Here is a 13281-nt window from a genome sequence, read left to right as displayed (position 1 = left end):
ATTGACACAATTGTAAGTTTGCTGTTCTGGTACAATTGAATCGCGAGTGCTAGCAAATCACTTTTCAAAGGGACTACACGATGAGGTGTTGTAGAATTCACAGCCAGTGCGATGGAATGATGTGAAATCGGTCTACTCTTAAGATACCATTTGTAGGTTCCTCCTAACCAAGAATCAATGCAGCGTGTCTGCTTAACATGGGTTTCTTGAAGCGCAAGAACGATCGGTTGCAGTTTGTTTGTTAGGACAATCAGATCATTAAGATTCTTAGGGAGGCTGCTTATATTCCACTGCAGAGCGATTATCTTCTTGGAGTCATTTTGGTTTGTTGATGTCGAGGATGAACAGGAACTCACAGAGGCTGATCTGTGCTCACTCGATGACTGGTTTTGCTGAGCGTTTTCGAAGATGTTCTGGAAAATATTTTCTTGGAGATCGTTTTCGTATTCCGATATTTTACTAGTTCTACTTGCCTGAGATGTTAGGCAACCCATGTCAACTGCCGCCCGAGGCTCATCAGAAAAATCTGGAACATCTCGGGTCAGGGTTGACATGGGGGGCCTTGCTCTACTAGAGCCATACGATTTACGGGCGACGTGGTTATCTGGTGCTCTACTGGTGGATGGCTGTTGATTTATACAGTAGATTGCGTCGTACTCTTCAGCGGATAAGGTGTTCGATCGGGTAATTTGAATTGAACAGTACGTTCCCATGACATTATATGCTTGATGATGATATGGTCGATTGTTTGCAGTGTGGTTATTGATTTCATGCGATGATTGCTGGGGACAGACGGTCACTGTGGTAGGTTGAAGGTCGACGGGTTGGGGTATTGCGTCCCGGACTATCTTCCTAACCGACAGTGCTTCTCTTCCTGGAAGTGAGGGGGGTACGTTACATTCCCCTCCCTCAAACCGCTTGGATGATGAAGAACTGCTATTGATGATTGATCTATTGTAAGTTGGGCTATTTGATGATGGGGATGTATTGGCCATGATCGAATTAGTGTGTCTGGCGATCAAAACTGTCGGCTACAGCGTTCTGATTGACAGCAACAGTATCATCGAGACATTCAATCATCCATAAAGCGTCGTCGTCATTTCTTAAGGGCTCTACCTCTAATACCACTTGTTTGGCTGGTGTGGCCTTAGGAGAGGACAGCGGGGAGACATTAATTCTTTTTTGAGTTGCTCGTGAGTTGTCAGTGGGTTTTCGGGCTCCTTTCGGTGGTGTAGTCATTCCGTTGTTGACCGATATATACCGGCTGAGGGCCAAACCGGTGCCAGGCGTTATTTCGTTCGGCGAATTGTTAGTTTCATCTTGATGGTTGATGTTTTCCACAGTTTCGCATGGAGACAAAAGAGTATCGTGTTGTGAAAGAGATGTTTGATTCATAACCAGTTTAGTTTTGATGAAATCTTTCATTTTTTCCATTTGCTGAGTTAATGCCTGAATTTGAGCATCTTTCGCAGCAATAACTTTTTTCAGTTCATTGACGAGATCTGACTCCATCATTCGACCCTGCGCAGTTATTTTGGCGTAACTGCCCGAACCTTCATTTACTCTTCTTCTGGCTTCCGGATAGGAGAGGTTGTGGTCGATCTTAGTCTTGATGATTTCAACCTCTTTTTGATAGACAGGACATTTTCTGGCACTCGGTTGATGACCTCCTTGGCAGTTAATGCAATATGCATCCTTCTTACAATCATCCTTGGGATCTGTGTCTGAGCAAGTCTTACACCGTGCTGGACCAGGACATCGCGATTTTGTGTGACCATACTTAAAACAATGGTAGCAAAGCATGGGTCCGGGATAATAAGGACGGGTCCGGACGTACAGAGGGCCGACCTTAATAGCCTCAGGAAACGTAGTGCTACACAGTGTGAGAATTAATGTGGGCGTTTTAATCTTCTCTTGGTTCACATTTCGGTAGATTCTCCGAACTTCCGTTACTTTCTGTGCTGTTAATTCCGTCAAAATGTCATCCTCAGTCATTTTCAGCAATTCTGGGCATGATATGACGCATTTGCATGTATTAAGCGTAGGGTGGTAAACAACCGAGACTATCGTACCGTCAGTTAAAGTTTTCATCGCTAGCAGACTTTTCACCTGTGTAGGGTTTCTTACTCTGAGGATGTACTTTTCGCCATCGTTCACCGATTTGGTATTTTCAATTTGCCCAGCAGCTCGTTCAATTGACAGACCCACAATAAAGGGATTAGGCAGATCGTTGTTTCCTGCTTTTTGCAGTAATAGGACAGTTAGTGCTCCAAATCGGTCTTGTGGGTCCAGAAACTCAGGAACAGTTCTTCCAGGAGGCCTTGTGCCCCCATAACTGCCACCTGTGGCCATGGGCCACGATTTCAGTTAGTCGATCAGCAGAAGAGCAATGTAGTTTCCTACCATGCAGTATAGACTAATTATAATTTTACCACTCCACCAAGCTGTCTCTTAAACCCCTAAAACACCAGCCAGTGTGATAGCCGTCACCGACTATCTACCCCTAGGTATGAGGTTTAAAGGGAAATAAACGACGATTGTTCACTGTGTGATGCTATCAGTTGCTCGGGCACTCACTGATATAGGTACACAATAACAGCACGTGCTACGACGACGACAACAATAGAATACTCTCACAGTACCGATGCTTTCTTGATTCTGAACTGAATCATAAAATTGTTCGACAATACGCAAATTGAGTATTTCTCACTACACCTCCATCAAATATCAGTGTCCCGATACGCGATTTTCGTATTTAGATACTATCTATGTTTTTAGAATAATTCTTAGCTCAGATTTTACGATAAAATTCGATGAGCATACAAACTATCGATATCACAGATGACAGTATCCCGACAAAACTGGTTAAAAAAAATTGAGTAAACATGTATTTGTGGCCTAAACTTAAGCGTTTGGCACTAAAATTGGGACAAAGCTTTAGGACCCTATTGGCCGTTTTGAACATCGAGTTTATAACGGTAAGTTTTATGATTATGTTGGCAATGTTTGCATAGTGTTGGGAAATGCTATCAAATGGTTTGAACCCGATTTGTTTACAATTTGATCATTAGCCCTTTAGAATTGTTACGCAAGATATGATATATAGCGTATTATATAAGTGTGAGATTGCGATTAAAAGTGCGGGATTACGTCGGTCGATCTTTTGTCTTCACCCCACTTATTCAGCATGAGATGACGAATAAGTGCAGTGAAGACGCCAAACCGATCAGACGTAATCCCGCACTTTTATTTACAATTCCGTACATAGAGAGTCAATAGTTTCCAATGCAATTTATAACATCGAATTCAAAATACTTTATCAGTAATGAAGGTCATAGGTGTTATCTATGAGCCATTTTACCTGGGAGTAAAGTTTATCTTTGCAATCATCGTGATGGAAAAACTTTTAAAATCGGTGGTTGCGAACACCATGGAAATTCAGTTTTTTCCGAGAAAATCCAATATGGTGGCCAAATTCAACATGGCCGCCAAATATTTTTATTTTTGCAAATGAAGCTTCTATGTTTTCTCTTTCTAAAACCATGTTATTGTGAAGGGGTTGTTGAAGAAATTTTCGAGTTATGGCAGTTTGAGTGTGGCAAGAATTGCAAAAAATCGAGGGGTCCTCAATAACAGTTTTGATTATAACTTTCGAGGGATCCATCAATTTGAGCAACCGAATGCAGTTTCTTAAGTTACTTAACAGGAGCTTTCGAATGAGCATAATTCAATATATTTTGAAAGGCCAAGTATAAATAGCGGACCGGTCTCAGCGAGACTTACTAAGGGGCCTTTCTCGACATGGAAGCATCACAAGCTCGTGATATCACAGCAATTATCTCTTCACCGTTTAAGTCTAGAGTGTTCCGTTCGCGGCTCAGGGCTTCAGTGAATAATTCGCCGTCGAAGCGCGCTGTTTTCCAACCTCGGGCTTGGGTCGTGTTACATCGCGCTGCCTTCCGCCCTACTATAGCGAATCGATTGATGATCACTATGAGTATAACCATAATCAACGCGCCAGTTCATGGTACATACCTAAAACCTTTTTTGAAAGGTGAGAATAGGACTACAAAACATCACGTCGATAATCGATTCTGCAGCATTTCTGCGGAAGGTACTCACTGTACCCACATTTGGCAGCTCTAAATTTAATGCGGGATTCCAACAATAGTTGGCCTCTTGGGTTGGTGCAGCGGCTACCGCACTCCACTGCCCATGCATTAAAGTCGCTAGCTATCACTACTGGCTGCCGAACAGCTAGTTCGGCTATCATCCTATCGACCATGTGGGAAAATTCCTTAATCGACAACCTTGGGGGCGCGTAACAACTGCAATAGAACACGCCGTTGATTTTTGCTATCGCAAAACCGTCGTTTGAGCTAGAGACTACTTCTCGGAATGGGTATCATCCTGTCATCCTCATAGCTGCTAGCTGTTGAGACCTATCCGCCACCCAGTTCCCGTTGTTGGCTGGTATGCGGTATGGGTCCGATAGTAACACCACGTCAGTCTTGGTTTCCGAGACTGACTGCCAGAGCAGCTGCTGAGCTAAAACTTCAAAGGCACAAATCTCACGAAGAAAGCATCCAACAACAGTGCACTTTTTATTTTGGCTTTGTGCACTGGCAGCAATGTTGACCAGACTCATTTCCCCGAAATTCAAATTGTGAAGCCATGAGCTGTTATAACTGTGCGTTGTTTTCCTGAGATGGAGGGGGAGGTGGTTGGGCTTGAGTGTTGCACATGGGGTCCGACAGTTTCGATCTCGGTGGGCCGCAATTCAAGTTTCGGTGAAATGATTCGCACTCACTCACTCACTCATTTCATTTCACCGAAACTTGAATTGTGGCTCTCTGGGATCAAAATTGATCGATTTTGTGTGCAGTACTCAAGCTTAATCATCTGCTTTTCTATCTTAGGAGGATAGAGCATGGTTGTAGTAGATCGTGGCTTCGTAGTTCGGAAAACGTTATTTTCGAGGAAATGAGTCTGAGCAACACTGACTGGCAGAAAGCTTAAAATAAGAAGATCAGAAATGGTTTCCAACTATTCAGTTTTGTGCCTTTGAAAACGTGAGTAGGCCATCTTTGTATTCCGAGATGTTTCACCTTAACTGTGTTACTTCCGTTTTGTCTGCTTTGATACTCCGCTTGTGTCCGGACATTTGGGTCCGCCCGTTGAGTGTCCGTTGTCTGCTCTGTCGACACATATTAAGCACTTAGCGATTTGCTTACAATCGCTTGCCCTATGGTGTTCGGTGGAGCATTTTCTGCACATCTTACTTCTGTCTGTGGGACCATTGCAATAGAGTGACTGTAGTACATACTACATATCTAAAAGATTTTTTTCATACCAAAAGTGTAGTAAACTTTGTGGATTTTGTTTTTGAGTAGATGCTACATGTATTAAAGCGATTTTTATTCATACCACCCATTGTTCCGATCATTCATACATTTTTTTTCTCTCCGGGGCATTATTCAAATATTCAAAAGTTTTTAGTTATCTTAGCAATTTATGAAACAGAAAGAATTTCATCAAGGCATATATAGAACGCACATAAGTTAAGGAGCTGTCCATTAATTACGTAAAGGATAATGAGGGGAGGCGGGTTTGAGATGTCTTACGCGTCATACAATTTATTTATAAACTTCAAACAAACAATTTAACCATGAGGGGAGGGGAGGTCGATAAATCGCCAAAATTGTCTTACGTAATTAATGGACCGCACCTTAACTCTTGCATTTTCTTTATAAATTCTTATTGGATTCTAAATTTTGTACAAAAAATTTCCTGGAGTGAATGATTGAAAAAATTTGATTTTTTTTTAATTGGAGATTTTTTGGTATTTTTGTTTTAATTGGAGGAATTGTTGAAGATGTTTTGAACGGAAATGTTGCAGAGTGCTAGACAATCAACAAAAGAATAGATGAATAAATTTTAGGAGAACTTGAAACTTTATTGAAAATTAAACGATCTTTAAAGGGATTCCTGATCCATAGAAAAAATCTACATTGAATTCGAAGTTCGTGTAATTACAAATGAAACTCCTGAAGAGATCATCGTAGTAATATGTGAAAGAAATTTACAGTAAAATGAGCAATTATATTTGTCGTAATGTCATGGGGTAATTCCAAAAGAAGTTTTAGACACATTCTCAAAGAAATATCTGCTCATAAAAGGAAATAAACCCTCATGTCGTGGTTCCTATAAGGTGCCTTTTTGTTGTTTTTTTCAGGTTGGAGGTCTCTAAAGTTGTTATTTCGAAGATGGTCGTTCACTTCCAGTCTTGATTTCGCCATTTGCTGTGTACGTTTTTTTTTTTATTATTTATTTTAAGCAAAAGGCTTTTTTTTCGTAAGTACTATTCGAACTGTATGTTCTTCACTGAAGTAAATTTTTTGAATTATTTTGAAAACTTGGAAGCCCTACATAAACCCTATTTTCTTGTCTAAATCTCAAACTTTGGTGAAGATAGTTGATGAAGACAATTATTAACTTACTCTCCCGCTGTTCTTATGCAGAGCAAATAGTGACGTCACTATTTGCGCTGCATAAGAACAGCTGGAGAATAAAAGAGAGAGCTAGTGGAACGCATCAATGATCTGCGCCACCTGAGTAAAATCCATAACATTGAGCCTGCTTCTCAGCTTAGTGTTCTTTTGAGCAACTCCACAGTAGGGCAATTCAAATTTAAAAAATGTTTGAAAATCCAATCTCCTATATGCTCCTTACCATTCTTATCATAAAAATAGTGTTGTGTGAAATTTTAAGCTTTCTAGGTGGTGATTTAAAGGTGGCCCAAAGAAAATGTAGGTTTATATGGAAATTACTATGGAGAAATTTTGGGAAATGTTTCAAACACGCTAGTACTGTAATGCAAGTAGAAACTTATTCCATATTGAAAACCTTCAAACCTTAATAAAGGATGTTGCTGAAGAAACAAATCCCTTTTGAGCTAATTTTGTTTGGGATTTTTGTAGATGTTTGCAGGGCTATAATCCCATATGAAGCTAACTAATACTAAACAAACTCATGAATATCTCTTCTGCTATCCGTCGGATTAAATTTCTTACTTCAGCAAATTTCTTTATTATGATTTCAAGAATGAGTTTTTACTGTGGGATAATAAGTTTCTACTTACATTACAGTACTAGCGTGTTTGGAACATATCTCAAAATTTCTCCATAGTAATTTCCATATAAACCTACATTGTCTTTGGGCCACCTTGAAATCACCACCTAGAAAGTTGAAAATTTTACAGGACCCTATTTTTATGGTAAGGATGGTAAGGAACATATGGGAGATTTGATTATCAAACATTTGATTTGTTTCTCAAACATTTTTAAATTTTGAACGGCCCTACTCAACAGATAATAGGGTCCTAAAGCCCTGTCTCAATTTTAGTACCAAACGCTTAAGTTTAGGGCAGAAACACATGTTTACTCAATTTTCAAATGATTTTCATTGGTTTAAGTACAAAGAAAAACATTTTTTTATGATTTTTGAGATTTTGTCACACCCTTTGGTTTAAACTCAAATGTTGGGTATATTTTGTTTTCCGTGTCCCTTCCGAAATGTCAGATAGGAACAACCCCAGTGTTAATACTATATGCCCTGTGGCATTTTTGTCGAAAAAACGAATGTCAAACAAGATCACAAGTGTCAAGGTTCATATTTGAAACCATTTTTAAAATTGAAGTTTAAAAATGTTCTAGCCGTTATTTGAGCTGGAAAACTTGCTAAAGTAGTTGCAATAACATGCTCTTTCGTATTATTAAATAAAAACAAGAATTCATTAAACATTTTAGGACCCAATTAACTGAGAGCTTTCTTTGCCAATGTTGCCATTTTCGCATTCGTATCGTGTGGCAGGTACGATTATACACGGTGCCCCGACAGACCGTTATTATGAAAGAAAATTGTCCATCAAATCTGAGAACAGGGCTCGATTCCTGAGGTCATTCTGCACCTCTGGGCCAATTTTTGAAAAAAAAACCTTAGGCTCTCAAGAAATCTTGATTTAAAGTTTTTGACTTAAAATTTCAATATAATTTATATAAAAATTACACAATAGCACCGAACTGGGAACTGATTTAACTGATACATATATCCAGCTTTTTACGCTCGCCATAAAAACAATATGCTATAAAATATTTGACAGAAGCTGACTTCCACCACTGAACTGAAACTTGGAAATATATCCTCAGCATGCCGTGACGAACAGTCAAATTTCATTGTTTTTTTTTCTGTCAAATAATCATGATTTGTTTTTGCTATATTTCTCAAGTAAAATTTAGTTATAAAAAATTCTTGAGTTGATGATGATGAAGTTGGTTTTCCATATCTCACAACAGCTAGAAGAAGTATTTAAAAGACCCGGCTTAGCTTTTCAAACTTTGCAAGACCAAGGCTTACAAATTTTCAAAAACAGAATCAAATAGATCAATCATATCCTCACCAAGTCATAGGAGGAAGTCTCAAAGAATCATGTTAAAAGTTTTACCTTATTTAAACAAACCTGGAAGGAGTTTACGCAGCATGTCGTCATGCCGTAATTCTCACAAAGTTCAAAGCATAGTTTTCACATATTTCTTGGTAGGATTATGATAAAATCCTGGACTACATCCTAACAAATTCCATGATAGGATTGTAGTTAAGAATTTCGGAAAATGTTCTGATGAAAAGTTTATTACAGATTCCAGCACACGATTCTCACCTAATCTTAAGAAAAATTGTTACTTAATTTTTGTAGGGATTATGAGAAAAGAATAAGAAAAATAGAAGAAAAAGATTCTCGCAACCTCCTTTACAATATTCTTACAAAATTCGAAGCTTTATTTAAGTTATTTGGCGAGATCTTAGAATTATTGTAAAATCCTGGAAATCATTCTCACAGATTGGCAAGAATTGTTCTTAGAATTCTGAGCTAGAGTCTGGTGTAATATTAAGCACGATTTTAAAAGTGGGTAATATTATCATAAAATCCTGGAAGATGTTCTCACAATATTTTGTGCAAATTGCAATGTAGTAGAGAGATTTCAATTTTCACGACAAATTTCATTCAATTTTTCAGACATCAATTCCTTGACTGATTTTCATTTGATTTACGGAAGATTTGTACCGCACTATATTGTTTCAAAGATTTGGCCTACAGCTCAAAAGATATAGCGGGAAGGAAACCTAAAAAAAGAAAAGGAACGATTAGGTATTAAGCCATTAAAACATTATCAATGCAAATCGGAATTAGATTTAAGTTTGAATGACAGAAAAGCAATGAAAATTATTTCAGTGAGTGATGGGTTACTAAGGATTTATTTTCAAGTTTCAGTTCAGTGGTGGTAGTTAGCTTTTGTCAGATATTTTATAGCATGGCGAGCGTAAAAAGCCCAGATAGCCGTAGCGGTAAACGCGCAGCTATTCAGCATGACCATGCTGAGGGTCGTGGGATCGAATCCCGCTGGTCGAGGATCTTTTCGTAAAGGAAATTTTCTCGATTCCCAGGGCATAAAGTATCTTCGTACCTGCCACACAAAGAAAGCTCTCAGTTAATAACTGTGGAAGTGCTCATAAGAACACTAATCTGAGAAGCAGGCTTTGTCCCAGTTGGGACGTAACGCCAGAAAGAAGAAGAAATATGGCATACCTCAGTGGGCTGCTCACTTAGTGTGAAAGTCGAAAAACAAGCTATAAACAAATAATATGAGCAATTGAAATTTTTACTTTTTGCGAAAAGTGCATCAACAATAAATTGTTTTTTTTTTTAGATTTCATTCCATTGAACATTGAACTAAGCTTACTGGTTTAAGCCATATAAAAACATACTCAAATCACTCTGGTTAGTTAATTCAGTTGCAATTTTTTATAATTATAACATTTATAACAATAATATACTAGTTAAAAACAGTTTGGCCGTCTTTTTGAGCGATTTTTCAGGTTTTCCCGGTGCTATTGTGTAATTTTTATATAAATTATATTCAAATTTTAAATCAAAAACTTAAAAAGGGATTTTTTTTAAATTGGGCCAGAGGTGCAGAATGACCTCAGGAATCGAGCCCTGTAGCGGAAATCAGGGTAAAACTGTGGGTAAGATCGACACCCTTTGTATTTTTATGTTTTGAGCAGATTTCCACGAAGTTGTGAAATGTTGTGTTTCGGATGACATTACAACTGATGATACCAATAAACTGCAAAAATAAATAACAAAATCATATTGGATAACAAGAAGCAACAGCAGTTGCAATATTTCGCAGTTATCCTTTAACTATTTTGGATGTGAAATTTTTAAAATGTCAATATTTCAATCCATCATTATTTACTATTATTAAGTTGATACAACATGTAGGAGAATTTATTTTTTGTATTTTCGACAGCTGAAAACGCTATTGAAAAATAGATGTCTACTCGGGGTAAGATCGACACTTTCATTTGGGATAAAATCGACACCTTTCTTTGCTTCATAATCTAACTTCAGGGAACCTTTCTTGTCGGAAGACTTTCTCTGTAGTTTATGTGAGTCTTTATTTTCGAATTCCAGTGAAGTTCGTGGATGGCGAACTTGTTAACATCTAAAATATGACACTATATGACTTGTCACAAGCTATCATTAAGTATTAACAAACATATTTCTATTTTGCACGTTTAAACTTATTTGATAAAGCTTGAAGAAATTTTTCTCATTTAAAATTGAAGAATTAATAGAATTTGAAATGTTTTCACATAAGGCGAAGTAGGCCGTCATCGAAATTTGTACGCGTCGTTGATGATTGTTGCTTATTCATCTCACGATTTCGAATCAAAGAAAATCAGTTGGTTTTGCACTGATACAACTGAAAAAGTATCAGCATACTTTATGCATGTTAGGGCGTACGGTGATACTTTTTCAAGTCAATATAAATTATCAAGACTAAGTTTTATCACTTTGAAATGCAAGCTGAAAAATCATCATTGTTGCAAAAACGAATGACGGACTACTTAGCCATAAATGAATTTTATTGTTTATTTACAAACCATGAGGTTCGACAGTTTTTATTTTCTAAAAATTACACTTTTCTGTTTTGTCAAAATAAAACAGTATTTATTTTCACAGCCAATCATTCGCCACAACTTCATCTTCTTAAACATTCCATGAACACAAATCTATCATATCCATTGCTATTCACCCCAACTTTATAACCTTTGGGACATTTGAAATATTTACATATATTTAGTGGATTTTTGGTCTCTCCTAAATAATTTACATAATATATGTATAATCCATTAGAGAAAGGGGTCATGGAAGTCGAAAGTCATGTTTGAAGCATTATTTTTAATATGTCATATGATGGTGATGTTCACAACGTATAAGTTCTACTCAAAGTGTATGTGTCGGTTTTACCCAACAGGGTGTCGATCTTACTCGCACTCTCAATTGTCTCACCTAAACATGATGAAATATCAATTTGGTTTTAATCACTATATATTTCTAATATATCATCCAGCGATCACAAAGATTGATTGATTGATAATGAATATGTGATTCTACAACAATTTTAGGTTCGTTTAACAAGCGAAAGTAAACAAAGTTTATCAATAAGCTTAGGGTGTCGGTTTTACCCCGAATTCTCCTACTCAGATTTGATGGACAATTTTTTACATAATAACGGTCTGTCGGGGCACTGTGCCCAGGGAAGTCAAGAAAATTTTCATTACGAAAAGATCCTGCACTGAGCCAACCTTTATCGTAGATGTTATATGGTAGGCATATAATCTTGCACTATTGGAATTTCATATAGGTCTTATCGTACAAGAAAACCGTCGACTTAGAATTATATGCAATGCATATAACATGTTGTTTGGTTAAGCATGTTATGATTATATGCGATGAATATAATTTCAACTAGTGGATGTGGGATAGAGAATATATATGCTTTCGTCATAAATATTAGTAATCAAAAATAGTTCTTTTTATATGAAGTTCTAATTCGTTTGATTTTGCTTCACATGTAATTTAAATTAGGATTCTATGAATACGATAAGAACATACCCAGACCATATTTTTTTGAAATTATTAAACTTATTAAATTTCAATTTGCTCATATTTTCATGCTTCAGATTAAATGTACATACAAATTTAAGAACTATATAATTAGTTGCAGTAAATCGATCCGCCACTCCTTAACTTAAGAGTTGAAAGTTTCTCCAGCGCATCTTGGCATCTTGTCAATTTCATTGTGGTTGCAGTTTCTACGACAAAATTGTTTAAATTATTATGTGATTACAAGAGCTAAAATTAAAATTTGTTTACTTACGAAATGAAATGCCGACATAGAACATCTTTGAGAATCGGATACCGATTTAGTTTGAAAACAGTGTCGGTCACCTTTGGATCTGGTCATTTCCGGTTGGATTACAAATTCTATGGAAAAGAAATATTGTTAGAGAGAAAAACATTGTGAAAACTGGCATACTTACCAAAAAATCAAAATTCTGTCCTGAAAACGTGTGGATTCGTACTAAGCACTTTTTGCTCTACCGCTTTGACATGAAAATGGTACTACCTACATGACACTCGCGCATATGTGATGTGCAACCTGGACAATATAGTGAAGGTTATATGCAATCCTTGTATCTCTTCCTATACTGTACATTTGACTTGCATATAAATTCTTCGTATACGAATCTTTGTAAAATACATAAGGTTGCAGTTACACTCAACCTGTTTAGCATATGGAGCGTATGGGATACAACTTGAAACAAACATGTCGATCGACAGATTAATACTATATGAAATTTCCGATAAAATAGCCTTACTGATTTATTTCAGTGTGAACCGACCGGAAATCGAGCCCAGACACCTTCAGCATGGCTGTGCTTTGTAGCCGCGGACTCTCACCACTCGGCTAAGGAAGGTCCCTCATTTTATATGGGAAATTTAAAAAGTTGCAGAAGCATCGTTCACTACTGTAGGTATCCACATGTTAAAAAAATGCCGATCCCCCATCTGAACATATGTTATAGGCCTATTCAAATGACGTCTCAAATCAGCTGATCGGGAAGCACTTTGACATTTCTTGTATGAAAATGACAGGCCCGTGTTAGCACCGGTCCTCCACCGATGTAAACAAATGCATAGACGGATCTGTCACATGAAAAGGCCTATATGTTTTGATTATTATTATTTTGTATGAGTCTTCTCCATTATAAGATAAGTGGAGTGAGACTGGTATGCGACTTTCGCATATGCAAGTCAGCTGGTCTTTCACTTCTCACGACTCACCCTAAATGCTGATAATCACTGATAAC

The 13281-nt window shown here is 37.4% G+C and overlaps 1 long non-coding RNA gene across 2 annotated transcripts; it reads right to left on the bottom strand.

Annotated features, from left to right (window-relative positions):
- Positions 1-11937: 11937 nt before the first annotated feature.
- LOC110679000 lies at positions 11938-12989 on the bottom strand. Of its 2 annotated transcripts, XR_002502125.1 has the most exons (4): positions 12790-12989; positions 12451-12725; positions 12288-12394; positions 11938-12222 (listed from the first exon to the last, which is right to left on the bottom strand). It is a non-coding gene; the product is annotated as an uncharacterized LOC110679000 (long non-coding RNA). The 2 variants fall into 2 exon arrangements; XR_002502124.1 differs by having other exon boundaries at positions 12451-12989.
- Between the last annotated feature and the right edge of the window lie 292 nt (positions 12990-13281).

The sequence above is a fragment of the Aedes aegypti genome, chromosome 3, assembly GCF_002204515.2.
Source record: "Aedes aegypti strain LVP_AGWG chromosome 3, AaegL5.0 Primary Assembly, whole genome shotgun sequence".
Taxonomy (NCBI): Eukaryota; Metazoa; Arthropoda; class Insecta; order Diptera; family Culicidae; genus Aedes; species Aedes aegypti.
This window is presented reverse-complemented; position numbering and strand designations above follow the sequence as displayed.